The sequence below is a fragment of the Anomaloglossus baeobatrachus genome, unplaced genomic scaffold, assembly GCF_048569485.1.
Source record: "Anomaloglossus baeobatrachus isolate aAnoBae1 unplaced genomic scaffold, aAnoBae1.hap1 Scaffold_560, whole genome shotgun sequence".
NCBI classification, from domain to species: domain Eukaryota; kingdom Metazoa; phylum Chordata; class Amphibia; order Anura; family Aromobatidae; genus Anomaloglossus; species Anomaloglossus baeobatrachus.
The window spans coordinates 97,712-111,965 of NW_027444921.1; the positions used below are offsets into that span (position 1 = coordinate 97,712).

The 14,254-nt window shown below is 46.2% G+C and overlaps 9 non-coding genes across 9 annotated transcripts; all 9 read left to right on the forward strand.

Annotated features, from left to right (window-relative positions):
• Positions 1–647: 647 nt before the first annotated feature.
• Positions 648–838, forward strand: LOC142283892 (U2 spliceosomal RNA). Its single transcript, XR_012745467.1, has one exon. It is a non-coding gene; the product is annotated as a U2 spliceosomal RNA (small nuclear RNA).
• Positions 839–2,225: 1,387 nt separating this feature from the next.
• Positions 2,226–2,416, forward strand: LOC142283893 (U2 spliceosomal RNA). Its single transcript, XR_012745468.1, has one exon. It is a non-coding gene; the product is annotated as a U2 spliceosomal RNA (small nuclear RNA).
• Positions 2,417–3,803: 1,387 nt separating this feature from the next.
• On the forward strand, positions 3,804–3,994 carry LOC142283894 (U2 spliceosomal RNA). Its single transcript, XR_012745469.1, has one exon. It is a non-coding gene; the product is annotated as a U2 spliceosomal RNA (small nuclear RNA).
• Positions 3,995–5,381: 1,387 nt separating this feature from the next.
• On the forward strand, positions 5,382–5,572 carry LOC142283895 (U2 spliceosomal RNA). Its single transcript, XR_012745470.1, has one exon. It is a non-coding gene; the product is annotated as a U2 spliceosomal RNA (small nuclear RNA).
• Positions 5,573–6,959: 1,387 nt separating this feature from the next.
• LOC142283896 (U2 spliceosomal RNA) lies at positions 6,960–7,150 on the forward strand. Its single transcript, XR_012745471.1, has one exon. It is a non-coding gene; the product is annotated as a U2 spliceosomal RNA (small nuclear RNA).
• A 1,387-nt stretch (positions 7,151–8,537) lies between these two features.
• LOC142283897 (U2 spliceosomal RNA) lies at positions 8,538–8,728 on the forward strand. The gene has a single exon (XR_012745472.1). It is a non-coding gene; the product is annotated as a U2 spliceosomal RNA (small nuclear RNA).
• A 1,387-nt stretch (positions 8,729–10,115) lies between these two features.
• On the forward strand, positions 10,116–10,306 carry LOC142283898 (U2 spliceosomal RNA). Its single transcript, XR_012745473.1, has one exon. It is a non-coding gene; the product is annotated as a U2 spliceosomal RNA (small nuclear RNA).
• Positions 10,307–11,693: 1,387 nt separating this feature from the next.
• On the forward strand, positions 11,694–11,884 carry LOC142283899 (U2 spliceosomal RNA). Its single transcript, XR_012745474.1, has one exon. It is a non-coding gene; the product is annotated as a U2 spliceosomal RNA (small nuclear RNA).
• A 1,387-nt stretch (positions 11,885–13,271) lies between these two features.
• Positions 13,272–13,462, forward strand: LOC142283901 (U2 spliceosomal RNA). The gene has a single exon (XR_012745475.1). It is a non-coding gene; the product is annotated as a U2 spliceosomal RNA (small nuclear RNA).
• The last annotated feature ends 792 nt before the right edge of the window (positions 13,463–14,254 follow it).

The following is a 14,254-nucleotide window of genomic DNA, read 5'->3' on the forward strand; positions in this document are numbered from 1 at the left end:
TTCTGTAGTCTGCCTGTTGATGTATTTTCCGTTTGAACTGTGCACAACATGAAGAGACGGAACACTGGCGGCTTGTCACAATGCCCCCCGATGACATCACAATAGCGCTGCTGCCTAGAAAACAAGCTGCGCAGAAGAAGTTGTTCTTTGGGTGGGAGGGTGGGCTAGTGGAAGGAGGGGGCAATCTCTTTTTTTCCCGGGTGGTAGGGGGATGACAGGAGAAGGGAAGCGGGTGGTGAGAAAGGTACAGAGGGCAGGGTTTGGGGGCTGGGAAGGAAAGGGAAAAGATTAGGGTTTGGGGATGATGAAAGGGCTTTCTACGGGTAAGGATGGCAAAGGGTGGCAGTGACGGAAAGTCAGGCAACCTGTCCTGTCCGTCTTTTTGTATCGTGAATTGGAAAGACTGCAAGGGGGAGGGGAGTTGCTTGCGCCCTAAAGGAGGAGTTATTCAGATTCATTGCAGTGGGCGGCGGCTGCAAAACGCACCATTCTTCTTGTTTTTGCTCTGCAAAGCAGCCTTTTCAAGGGTTGGCTTGGGTGACAAAATGTCTTGTGTAGGCGTGGGTTTGTCTCCCTCTCGCTCTCTCTCCCTAAGATGTGTCCGGCATAGGCCAGGGTGCCACTCGAGGCCCAAACCAATTCTGGTTATCGCTTCTCGGCCTTTTGGCTAAGATCAAGTGTAGTATCTGTTCTTATCAGTTTAATATCTGATACGTCCCCTATCTGGGGACCATATATTAAATGGATTTTTAGAACAGGGAGATGGAAAAAGAGCTTGCTCTGTCCACTCCACGCATTGACCTGGTATTGCAGTACCTCCAGGAACGGTGCACCCCTTCTTAACCCAGTTTCCAAAAGCAGAACTCAATTCACCTGATTCATATTAGCCCGATTTAATGAATTGGAAGAAAGCATACGTCTTCATATGCACCTCAATTTGGCCCATTCACTTTTCACACTTCCTCCTTTTGTTTTTTATCTTTCACACTTTTGACTTTCTTTATTCATCCAAATAGCAAACTCATCACCACTCAACCTGACCAACTCGGCTATGTCCCCGTGCTGCAGTTCTCTGTCTTATCTAGATCATTTGCAATTGAATGGAATAGATCCCTTTTGGACAAAGTGGATTCACCTGCTGCTGCAGTGACCACAGGTGTGATAAGATCTAGAATTGGCATCTGGTGCGATCTCTCCGCTTCCACTCCAAAGAAAGTTACCTGTTTATTCCTATCATGCATTGGTTTTTGGGGTTTTCTTTGAGTAATGATGATCTCTTTAGTAGTCTGTTGGCGCCCTCTCCTGGAGGAATAGTTTGCTTGCTCTTGGACATTCTAAAAGAGAGGTCATGATAGACATTGAGCTTCTGAGCTCAATTGGGGACAGTCATGGGTGATGAATGTTTGCAACCTACTGCGAAGCCTCATACCGCAATATAAGGAACGTCAAATACTAAGAAAGGGCGGTCTATGAAAGAATTACTACTTTCAATAAGTACACTTAAACGGCTAATTGGGAATAGAAAAACTGTAAAAAGCCCTCTGAGAAAGCCCCCCTCTAACCTTTGATAGTAAGCTTTTCTGTAGTCTGCCTGTTGATGTATTTTCCGTTTGAACTGTGCACAACATGAAGAGACGGAACACTGGCGGCTTGTCACAATGCCCCCCGATGACATCACAATAGCGCTGCTGCCTAGAAAACAAGCTGCGCAGAAGAAGTTGTTCTTTGGGTGGGAGGGTGGGCTAGTGGAAGGAGGGGGCAATCTCTTTTTTTCCCGGGTGGTAGGGGGATGACAGGAGAAGGGAAGCGGGTGGTGAGAAAGGTACAGAGGGCAGGGTTTGGGGGCTGGGAAGGAAAGGGAAAAGATTAGGGTTTGGGGATGATGAAAGGGCTTTCTACGGGTAAGGATGGCAAAGGGTGGCAGTGACGGAAAGTCAGGCAACCTGTCCTGTCCGTCTTTTTGTATCGTGAATTGGAAAGACTGCAAGGGGGAGGGGAGTTGCTTGCGCCCTAAAGGAGGAGTTATTCAGATTCATTGCAGTGGGCGGCGGCTGCAAAACGCACCATTCTTCTTGTTTTTGCTCTGCAAAGCAGCCTTTTCAAGGGTTGGCTTGGGTGACAAAATGTCTTGTGTAGGCGTGGGTTTGTCTCCCTCTCGCTCTCTCTCCCTAAGATGTGTCCGGCATAGGCCAGGGTGCCACTCGAGGCCCAAACCAATTCTGGTTATCGCTTCTCGGCCTTTTGGCTAAGATCAAGTGTAGTATCTGTTCTTATCAGTTTAATATCTGATACGTCCCCTATCTGGGGACCATATATTAAATGGATTTTTAGAACAGGGAGATGGAAAAAGAGCTTGCTCTGTCCACTCCACGCATTGACCTGGTATTGCAGTACCTCCAGGAACGGTGCACCCCTTCTTAACCCAGTTTCCAAAAGCAGAACTCAATTCACCTGATTCATATTAGCCCGATTTAATGAATTGGAAGAAAGCATACGTCTTCATATGCACCTCAATTTGGCCCATTCACTTTTCACACTTCCTCCTTTTGTTTTTTATCTTTCACACTTTTGACTTTCTTTATTCATCCAAATAGCAAACTCATCACCACTCAACCTGACCAACTCGGCTATGTCCCCGTGCTGCAGTTCTCTGTCTTATCTAGATCATTTGCAATTGAATGGAATAGATCCCTTTTGGACAAAGTGGATTCACCTGCTGCTGCAGTGACCACAGGTGTGATAAGATCTAGAATTGGCATCTGGTGCGATCTCTCCGCTTCCACTCCAAAGAAAGTTACCTGTTTATTCCTATCATGCATTGGTTTTTGGGGTTTTCTTTGAGTAATGATGATCTCTTTAGTAGTCTGTTGGCGCCCTCTCCTGGAGGAATAGTTTGCTTGCTCTTGGACATTCTAAAAGAGAGGTCATGATAGACATTGAGCTTCTGAGCTCAATTGGGGACAGTCATGGGTGATGAATGTTTGCAACCTACTGCGAAGCCTCATACCGCAATATAAGGAACGTCAAATACTAAGAAAGGGCGGCCTATGAAAGAATTACTACTTTCAATAAGTACACTTAAACGGCTAATTGGGAATAGAAAAACTGTAAAAAGCCCTCTGAGAAAGCCCCCCTCTAACCTTTGATAGTAAGCTTTTCTGTAGTCTGCCTGTTGATGTATTTTCCGTTTGAACTGTGCACAACATGAAGAGACGGAACACTGGCGGCTTGTCACAATGCCCCCCGATGACATCACAATAGCGCTGCTGCCTAGAAAACAAGCTGCGCAGAAGAAGTTGTTCTTTGGGTGGGAGGGTGGGCTAGTGGAAGGAGGGGGCAATCTCTTTTTTTCCCGGGTGGTAGGGGGATGACAGGAGAAGGGAAGCGGGTGGTGAGAAAGGTACAGAGGGCAGGGTTTGGGGGCTGGGAAGGAAAGGGAAAAGATTAGGGTTTGGGGATGATGAAAGGGCTTTCTACGGGTAAGGATGGCAAAGGGTGGCAGTGACGGAAAGTCAGGCAACCTGTCCTGTCCGTCTTTTTGTATCGTGAATTGGAAAGACTGCAAGGGGGAGGGGAGTTGCTTGCGCCCTAAAGGAGGAGTTATTCAGATTCATTGCAGTGGGCGGCGGCTGCAAAACGCACCATTCTTCTTGTTTTTGCTCTGCAAAGCAGCCTTTTCAAGGGTTGGCTTGGGTGACAAAATGTCTTGTGTAGGCGTGGGTTTGTCTCCCTCTCGCTCTCTCTCCCTAAGATGTGTCCGGCATAGGCCAGGGTGCCACTCGAGGCCCAAACCAATTCTGGTTATCGCTTCTCGGCCTTTTGGCTAAGATCAAGTGTAGTATCTGTTCTTATCAGTTTAATATCTGATACGTCCCCTATCTGGGGACCATATATTAAATGGATTTTTAGAACAGGGAGATGGAAAAAGAGCTTGCTCTGTCCACTCCACGCATTGACCTGGTATTGCAGTACCTCCAGGAACGGTGCACCCCTTCTTAACCCAGTTTCCAAAAGCAGAACTCAATTCACCTGATTCATATTAGCCCGATTTAATGAATTGGAAGAAAGCATACGTCTTCATATGCACCTCAATTTGGCCCATTCACTTTTCACACTTCCTCCTTTTGTTTTTTATCTTTCACACTTTTGACTTTCTTTATTCATCCAAATAGCAAACTCATCACCACTCAACCTGACCAACTCGGCTATGTCCCCGTGCTGCAGTTCTCTGTCTTATCTAGATCATTTGCAATTGAATGGAATAGATCCCTTTTGGACAAAGTGGATTCACCTGCTGCTGCAGTGACCACAGGTGTGATAAGATCTAGAATTGGCATCTGGTGCGATCTCTCCGCTTCCACTCCAAAGAAAGTTACCTGTTTATTCCTATCATGCATTGGTTTTTGGGGTTTTCTTTGAGTAATGATGATCTCTTTAGTAGTCTGTTGGCGCCCTCTCCTGGAGGAATAGTTTGCTTGCTCTTGGACATTCTAAAAGAGAGGTCATGATAGACATTGAGCTTCTGAGCTCAATTGGGGACAGTCATGGGTGATGAATGTTTGCAACCTACTGCGAAGCCTCATACCGCAATATAAGGAACGTCAAATACTAAGAAAGGGCGGCCTATGAAAGAATTACTACTTTCAATAAGTACACTTAAACGGCTAATTGGGAATAGAAAAACTGTAAAAAGCCCTCTGAGAAAGCCCCCCTCTAACCTTTGATAGTAAGCTTTTCTGTAGTCTGCCTGTTGATGTATTTTCCGTTTGAACTGTGCACAACATGAAGAGACGGAACACTGGCGGCTTGTCACAATGCCCCCCGATGACATCACAATAGCGCTGCTGCCTAGAAAACAAGCTGCGCAGAAGAAGTTGTTCTTTGGGTGGGAGGGTGGGCTAGTGGAAGGAGGGGGCAATCTCTTTTTTTCCCGGGTGGTAGGGGGATGACAGGAGAAGGGAAGCGGGTGGTGAGAAAGGTACAGAGGGCAGGGTTTGGGGGCTGGGAAGGAAAGGGAAAAGATTAGGGTTTGGGGATGATGAAAGGGCTTTCTACGGGTAAGGATGGCAAAGGGTGGCAGTGACGGAAAGTCAGGCAACCTGTCCTGTCCGTCTTTTTGTATCGTGAATTGGAAAGACTGCAAGGGGGAGGGGAGTTGCTTGCGCCCTAAAGGAGGAGTTATTCAGATTCATTGCAGTGGGCGGCGGCTGCAAAACGCACCATTCTTCTTGTTTTTGCTCTGCAAAGCAGCCTTTTCAAGGGTTGGCTTGGGTGACAAAATGTCTTGTGTAGGCGTGGGTTTGTCTCCCTCTCGCTCTCTCTCCCTAAGATGTGTCCGGCATAGGCCAGGGTGCCACTCGAGGCCCAAACCAATTCTGGTTATCGCTTCTCGGCCTTTTGGCTAAGATCAAGTGTAGTATCTGTTCTTATCAGTTTAATATCTGATACGTCCCCTATCTGGGGACCATATATTAAATGGATTTTTAGAACAGGGAGATGGAAAAAGAGCTTGCTCTGTCCACTCCACGCATTGACCTGGTATTGCAGTACCTCCAGGAACGGTGCACCCCTTCTTAACCCAGTTTCCAAAAGCAGAACTCAATTCACCTGATTCATATTAGCCCGATTTAATGAATTGGAAGAAAGCATACGTCTTCATATGCACCTCAATTTGGCCCATTCACTTTTCACACTTCCTCCTTTTGTTTTTTATCTTTCACACTTTTGACTTTCTTTATTCATCCAAATAGCAAACTCATCACCACTCAACCTGACCAACTCGGCTATGTCCCCGTGCTGCAGTTCTCTGTCTTATCTAGATCATTTGCAATTGAATGGAATAGATCCCTTTTGGACAAAGTGGATTCACCTGCTGCTGCAGTGACCACAGGTGTGATAAGATCTAGAATTGGCATCTGGTGCGATCTCTCCGCTTCCACTCCAAAGAAAGTTACCTGTTTATTCCTATCATGCATTGGTTTTTGGGGTTTTCTTTGAGTAATGATGATCTCTTTAGTAGTCTGTTGGCGCCCTCTCCTGGAGGAATAGTTTGCTTGCTCTTGGACATTCTAAAAGAGAGGTCATGATAGACATTGAGCTTCTGAGCTCAATTGGGGACAGTCATGGGTGATGAATGTTTGCAACCTACTGCGAAGCCTCATACCGCAATATAAGGAACATCAAATACTAAGAAAGGGCGGCCTATGAAAGAATTACTACTTTCAATAAGTACACTTAAACGGCTAATTGGGAATAGAAAAACTGTAAAAAGCCCTCTGAGAAAGCCCCCCTCTAACCTTTGATAGTAAGCTTTTCTGTAGTCTGCCTGTTGATGTATTTTCCGTTTGAACTGTGCACAACATGAAGAGACGGAACACTGGCGGCTTGTCACAATGCCCCCCGATGACATCACAATAGCGCTGCTGCCTAGAAAACAAGCTGCGCAGAAGAAGTTGTTCTTTGGGTGGGAGGGTGGGCTAGTGGAAGGAGGGGGCAATCTCTTTTTTTCCCGGGTGGTAGGGGGATGACAGGAGAAGGGAAGCGGGTGGTGAGAAAGGTACAGAGGGCAGGGTTTGGGGGCTGGGAAGGAAAGGGAAAAGATTAGGGTTTGGGGATGATGAAAGGGCTTTCTACGGGTAAGGATGGCAAAGGGTGGCAGTGACGGAAAGTCAGGCAACCTGTCCTGTCCGTCTTTTTGTATCGTGAATTGGAAAGACTGCAAGGGGGAGGGGAGTTGCTTGCGCCCTAAAGGAGGAGTTATTCAGATTCATTGCAGTGGGCGGCGGCTGCAAAACGCACCATTCTTCTTGTTTTTGCTCTGCAAAGCAGCCTTTTCAAGGGTTGGCTTGGGTGACAAAATGTCTTGTGTAGGCGTGGGTTTGTCTCCCTCTCGCTCTCTCTCCCTAAGATGTGTCCGGCATAGGCCAGGGTGCCACTCGAGGCCCAAACCAATTCTGGTTATCGCTTCTCGGCCTTTTGGCTAAGATCAAGTGTAGTATCTGTTCTTATCAGTTTAATATCTGATACGTCCCCTATCTGGGGACCATATATTAAATGGATTTTTAGAACAGGGAGATGGAAAAAGAGCTTGCTCTGTCCACTCCACGCATTGACCTGGTATTGCAGTACCTCCAGGAACGGTGCACCCCTTCTTAACCCAGTTTCCAAAAGCAGAACTCAATTCACCTGATTCATATTAGCCCGATTTAATGAATTGGAAGAAAGCATACGTCTTCATATGCACCTCAATTTGGCCCATTCACTTTTCACACTTCCTCCTTTTGTTTTTTATCTTTCACACTTTTGACTTTCTTTATTCATCCAAATAGCAAACTCATCACCACTCAACCTGACCAACTCGGCTATGTCCCCGTGCTGCAGTTCTCTGTCTTATCTAGATCATTTGCAATTGAATGGAATAGATCCCTTTTGGACAAAGTGGATTCACCTGCTGCTGCAGTGACCACAGGTGTGATAAGATCTAGAATTGGCATCTGGTGCGATCTCTCCGCTTCCACTCCAAAGAAAGTTACCTGTTTATTCCTATCATGCATTGGTTTTTGGGGTTTTCTTTGAGTAATGATGATCTCTTTAGTAGTCTGTTGGCGCCCTCTCCTGGAGGAATAGTTTGCTTGCTCTTGGACATTCTAAAAGAGAGGTCATGATAGACATTGAGCTTCTGAGCTCAATTGGGGACAGTCATGGGTGATGAATGTTTGCAACCTACTGCGAAGCCTCATACCGCAATATAAGGAACGTCAAATACTAAGAAAGGGCGGCCTATGAAAGAATTACTACTTTCAATAAGTACACTTAAACGGCTAATTGGGAATAGAAAAACTGTAAAAAGCCCTCTGAGAAAGCCCCCCTCTAACCTTTGATAGTAAGCTTTTCTGTAGTCTGCCTGTTGATGTATTTTCCGTTTGAACTGTGCACAACATGAAGAGACGGAACACTGGCGGCTTGTCACAATGCCCCCCGATGACATCACAATAGCGCTGCTGCCTAGAAAACAAGCTGCGCAGAAGAAGTTGTTCTTTGGGTGGGAGGGTGGGCTAGTGGAAGGAGGGGGCAATCTCTTTTTTTCCCGGGTGGTAGGGGGATGACAGGAGAAGGGAAGCGGGTGGTGAGAAAGGTACAGAGGGCAGGGTTTGGGGGCTGGGAAGGAAAGGGAAAAGATTAGGGTTTGGGGATGATGAAAGGGCTTTCTACGGGTAAGGATGGCAAAGGGTGGCAGTGACGGAAAGTCAGGCAACCTGTCCTGTCCGTCTTTTTGTATCGTGAATTGGAAAGACTGCAAGGGGGAGGGGAGTTGCTTGCGCCCTAAAGGAGGAGTTATTCAGATTCATTGCAGTGGGCGGCGGCTGCAAAACGCACCATTCTTCTTGTTTTTGCTCTGCAAAGCAGCCTTTTCAAGGGTTGGCTTGGGTGACAAAATGTCTTGTGTAGGCGTGGGTTTGTCTCCCTCTCGCTCTCTCTCCCTAAGATGTGTCCGGCATAGGCCAGGGTGCCACTCGAGGCCCAAACCAATTCTGGTTATCGCTTCTCGGCCTTTTGGCTAAGATCAAGTGTAGTATCTGTTCTTATCAGTTTAATATCTGATACGTCCCCTATCTGGGGACCATATATTAAATGGATTTTTAGAACAGGGAGATGGAAAAAGAGCTTGCTCTGTCCACTCCACGCATTGACCTGGTATTGCAGTACCTCCAGGAACGGTGCACCCCTTCTTAACCCAGTTTCCAAAAGCAGAACTCAATTCACCTGATTCATATTAGCCCGATTTAATGAATTGGAAGAAAGCATACGTCTTCATATGCACCTCAATTTGGCCCATTCACTTTTCACACTTCCTCCTTTTGTTTTTTATCTTTCACACTTTTGACTTTCTTTATTCATCCAAATAGCAAACTCATCACCACTCAACCTGACCAACTCGGCTATGTCCCCGTGCTGCAGTTCTCTGTCTTATCTAGATCATTTGCAATTGAATGGAATAGATCCCTTTTGGACAAAGTGGATTCACCTGCTGCTGCAGTGACCACAGGTGTGATAAGATCTAGAATTGGCATCTGGTGCGATCTCTCCGCTTCCACTCCAAAGAAAGTTACCTGTTTATTCCTATCATGCATTGGTTTTTGGGGTTTTCTTTGAGTAATGATGATCTCTTTAGTAGTCTGTTGGCGCCCTCTCCTGGAGGAATAGTTTGCTTGCTCTTGGACATTCTAAAAGAGAGGTCATGATAGACATTGAGCTTCTGAGCTCAATTGGGGACAGTCATGGGTGATGAATGTTTGCAACCTACTGCGAAGCCTCATACCGCAATATAAGGAACGTCAAATACTAAGAAAGGGCGGCCTATGAAAGAATTACTACTTTCAATAAGTACACTTAAACGGCTAATTGGGAATAGAAAAACTGTAAAAAGCCCTCTGAGAAAGCCCCCCTCTAACCTTTGATAGTAAGCTTTTCTGTAGTCTGCCTGTTGATGTATTTTCCGTTTGAACTGTGCACAACATGAAGAGACGGAACACTGGCGGCTTGTCACAATGCCCCCCGATGACATCACAATAGCGCTGCTGCCTAGAAAACAAGCTGCGCAGAAGAAGTTGTTCTTTGGGTGGGAGGGTGGGCTAGTGGAAGGAGGGGGCAATCTCTTTTTTTCCCGGGTGGTAGGGGGATGACAGGAGAAGGGAAGCGGGTGGTGAGAAAGGTACAGAGGGCAGGGTTTGGGGGCTGGGAAGGAAAGGGAAAAGATTAGGGTTTGGGGATGATGAAAGGGCTTTCTACGGGTAAGGATGGCAAAGGGTGGCAGTGACGGAAAGTCAGGCAACCTGTCCTGTCCGTCTTTTTGTATCGTGAATTGGAAAGACTGCAAGGGGGAGGGGAGTTGCTTGCGCCCTAAAGGAGGAGTTATTCAGATTCATTGCAGTGGGCGGCGGCTGCAAAACGCACCATTCTTCTTGTTTTTGCTCTGCAAAGCAGCCTTTTCAAGGGTTGGCTTGGGTGACAAAATGTCTTGTGTAGGCGTGGGTTTGTCTCCCTCTCGCTCTCTCTCCCTAAGATGTGTCCGGCATAGGCCAGGGTGCCACTCGAGGCCCAAACCAATTCTGGTTATCGCTTCTCGGCCTTTTGGCTAAGATCAAGTGTAGTATCTGTTCTTATCAGTTTAATATCTGATACGTCCCCTATCTGGGGACCATATATTAAATGGATTTTTAGAACAGGGAGATGGAAAAAGAGCTTGCTCTGTCCACTCCACGCATTGACCTGGTATTGCAGTACCTCCAGGAACGGTGCACCCCTTCTTAACCCAGTTTCCAAAAGCAGAACTCAATTCACCTGATTCATATTAGCCCGATTTAATGAATTGGAAGAAAGCATACGTCTTCATATGCACCTCAATTTGGCCCATTCACTTTTCACACTTCCTCCTTTTGTTTTTTATCTTTCACACTTTTGACTTTCTTTATTCATCCAAATAGCAAACTCATCACCACTCAACCTGACCAACTCGGCTATGTCCCCGTGCTGCAGTTCTCTGTCTTATCTAGATCATTTGCAATTGAATGGAATAGATCCCTTTTGGACAAAGTGGATTCACCTGCTGCTGCAGTGACCACAGGTGTGATAAGATCTAGAATTGGCATCTGGTGCGATCTCTCCGCTTCCACTCCAAAGAAAGTTACCTGTTTATTCCTATCATGCATTGGTTTTTGGGGTTTTCTTTGAGTAATGATGATCTCTTTAGTAGTCTGTTGGCGCCCTCTCCTGGAGGAATAGTTTGCTTGCTCTTGGACATTCTAAAAGAGAGGTCATGATAGACATTGAGCTTCTGAGCTCAATTGGGGACAGTCATGGGTGATGAATGTTTGCAACCTACTGCGAAGCCTCATACCGCAATATAAGGAACGTCAAATACTAAGAAAGGGCGGCCTATGAAAGAATTACTACTTTCAATAAGTACACTTAAACGGCTAATTGGGAATAGAAAAACTGTAAAAAGCCCTCTGAGAAAGCCCCCCTCTAACCTTTGATAGTAAGCTTTTCTGTAGTCTGCCTGTTGATGTATTTTCCGTTTGAACTGTGCACAACATGAAGAGACGGAACACTGGCGGCTTGTCACAATGCCCCCCGATGACATCACAATAGCGCTGCTGCCTAGAAAACAAGCTGCGCAGAAGAAGTTGTTCTTTGGGTGGGAGGGTGGGCTAGTGGAAGGAGGGGGCAATCTCTTTTTTTCCCGGGTGGTACAGGGATGACAGGAGAAGGGAAGCGGGTGGTGAGAAAGGTACAGAGGGCAGGGTTTGGGGGCTGGGAAGGAAAGGGAAAAGATTAGGGTTTGGGGATGATGAAAGGGCTTTCTACGGGTAAGGATGGCAAAGGGTGGCAGTGACGGAAAGTCAGGCAACCTGTCCTGTCCGTCTTTTTGTATCGTGAATTGGAAAGACTGCAAGGGGGAGGGGAGTTGCTTGCGCCCTAAAGGAGGAGTTATTCAGATTCATTGCAGTGGGCGGCGGCTGCAAAACGCACCATTCTTCTTGTTTTTGCTCTGCAAAGCAGCCTTTTCAAGGGTTGGCTTGGGTGACAAAATGTCTTGTGTAGGCGTGGGTTTGTCTCCCTCTCGCTCTCTCTCCCTAAGATGTGTCCGGCATAGGCCAGGGTGCCACTCGAGGCCCAAACCAATTCTGGTTATCGCTTCTCGGCCTTTTGGCTAAGATCAAGTGTAGTATCTGTTCTTATCAGTTTAATATCTGATACGTCCCCTATCTGGGGACCATATATTAAATGGATTTTTAGAACAGGGAGATGGAAAAAGAGCTTGCTCTGTCCACTCCACGCATTGACCTGGTATTGCAGTACCTCCAGGAACGGTGCACCCCTTCTTAACCCAGTTTCCAAAAGCAGAACTCAATTCACCTGATTCATATTAGCCCGATTTAATGAATTGGAAGAAAGCATACGTCTTCATATGCACCTCAATTTGGCCCATTCACTTTTCACACTTCCTCCTTTTGTTTTTTATCTTTCACACTTTTGACTTTCTTTATTCATCCAAATAGCAAACTCATCACCACTCAACCTGACCAACTCGGCTATGTCCCCGTGCTGCAGTTCTCTGTCTTATCTAGATCATTTGCAATTGAATGGAATAGATCCCTTTTGGACAAAGTGGATTCACCTGCTGCTGCAGTGACCACAGGTGTGATAAGATCTAGAATTGGCATCTGGTGCGATCTCTCCGCTTCCACTCCAAAGAAAGTTACCTGTTTATTCCTATCATGCATTGGTTTTTGGGGTTTTCTTTGAGTAATGATGATCTCTTTAGTAGTCTGTTGGCGCCCTCTCCTGGAGGAATAGTTTGCTTGCTCTTGGACATTCTAAAAGAGAGGTCATGATAGACATTGAGCTTCTGAGCTCAATTGGGGACAGTCATGGGTGATGAATGTTTGCAACCTACTGCGAAGCCTCATACCGCAATATAAGGAACGTCAAATACTAAGAAAGGGCGGCCTATGAAAGAATTACTACTTTCAATAAGTACACTTAAACGGCTAATTGGGAATAGAAAAACTGTAAAAAGCCCTCTGAGAAAGCCCCCCTCTAACCTTTGATAGTAAGCTTTTCTGTAGTCTGCCTGTTGATGTATTTTCCGTTTGAACTGTGCACAACATGAAGAGACGGAACACTGGCGGCTTGTCACAATGCCCCCCGATGACATCACAATAGCGCTGCTGCCTAGAAAACAAGCTGCGCAGAAGAAGTTGTTCTTTGGGTGGGAGGGTGGGCTAGTGGAAGGAGGGGGCAATCTCTTTTTTTCCCGGGTGGTAGGGGGATGACAGGAGAAGGGAAGCGGGTGGTGAGAAAGGTACAGAGGGCAGGGTTTGGGGGCTGGGAAGGAAAGGGAAAAGATTAGGGTTTGGGGATGATGAAAGGGCTTTCTACGGGTAAGGATGGCAAAGGGTGGCAGTGACGGAAAGTCAGGCAACCTGTCCTGTCCGTCTTTTTGTATCGTGAATTGGAAAGACTGCAAGGGGGAGGGGAGTTGCTTGCGCCCTAAAGGAGGAGTTATTCAGATTCATTGCAGTGGGCGGCGGCTGCAAAACGCACCATTCTTCTTGTTTTTGCTCTGCAAAGCAGCCTTTTCAAGGGTTGGCTTGGGTGACAAAATGTCTTGTGTAGGCGTGGGTTTGTCTCCCTCTCGCTCTCTCTCCCTAAGATGTGTCCGGCATAGGCCAGGGTGCCACTCGAGGCCCAAACCAATTCTGGTTATCGCTTCTCGGCCTTTTGGCTAAGATCAAGTGTAGTATCTGTTCTTATCAGTTTAATATCTGATACGTCCCCTATCTGGGGACCATATATTAAATGGATTTTTAGAACAGGGAGATGGAAAAAGAGCTTGCTCTGTCCACTCCACGCATTGACCTGGTATTGCAGTACCTCCAGGAACGGTGCACCCCTTCTTAACCCAGTTTCCAAAAGCAGAACTCAATTCACCTGATTCATATTAGCCCGATTTAATGAATTGGAAGAAAGCATACGTCTTCATATGCACCTCAATTTGGCCCATTCACTTTTCACACTTCCTCCTTTTGTTTTTTATCTTTCACACTTTTGACTTTCTTTATTCATCCAAATAGCAAACTCATCACCACTCAACCTGACCAACTCGGCTATGTCCCCGTGCTGCAGTTCTCTGTCTTATCTAGATCATTTGCAATTGAATGGAATAGATCCCTTTTGGACAAAGTGGATTCACCTGCTGCTGCAGTGACCACAGGTGTGATAAGATCTAGAATTGGCATCTGGTGCGATCTCTCCGCTTCCACTCCAAAGAAAGTTACCTGTTTATTCCTATCATGCATTGGTTTTTGGGGTTTTCTTTGAGTAATGATGATCTCTTTAGTAGTCTGTTGGCGCCCTCTCCTGGAGGAATAGTTTGCTTGCTCTTGGACATTCTAAAAGAGAGGTCATGATAGACATTGAGCTTCTGAGCTCAATTGGGGACAGTCATGGGTGATGAATGTTTGCAACCTACTGCGAAGCCTCATACCGCAATATAAGGAACGTCAAATACTAAGAAAGGGCGGCCTATGAAAGAATTACTACTTTCAATAAGTACACTTAAACGGCTAATTGGGAATAGAAAAACTGTAAAAAGCCCTCTGAGAAAGCCCCCCTCTAACCTTTGATAGTAAGCTTTTCTGTAGTCTGCCTGTTGATGTATTTTCCGTTTGAACTGTGCACAACATGA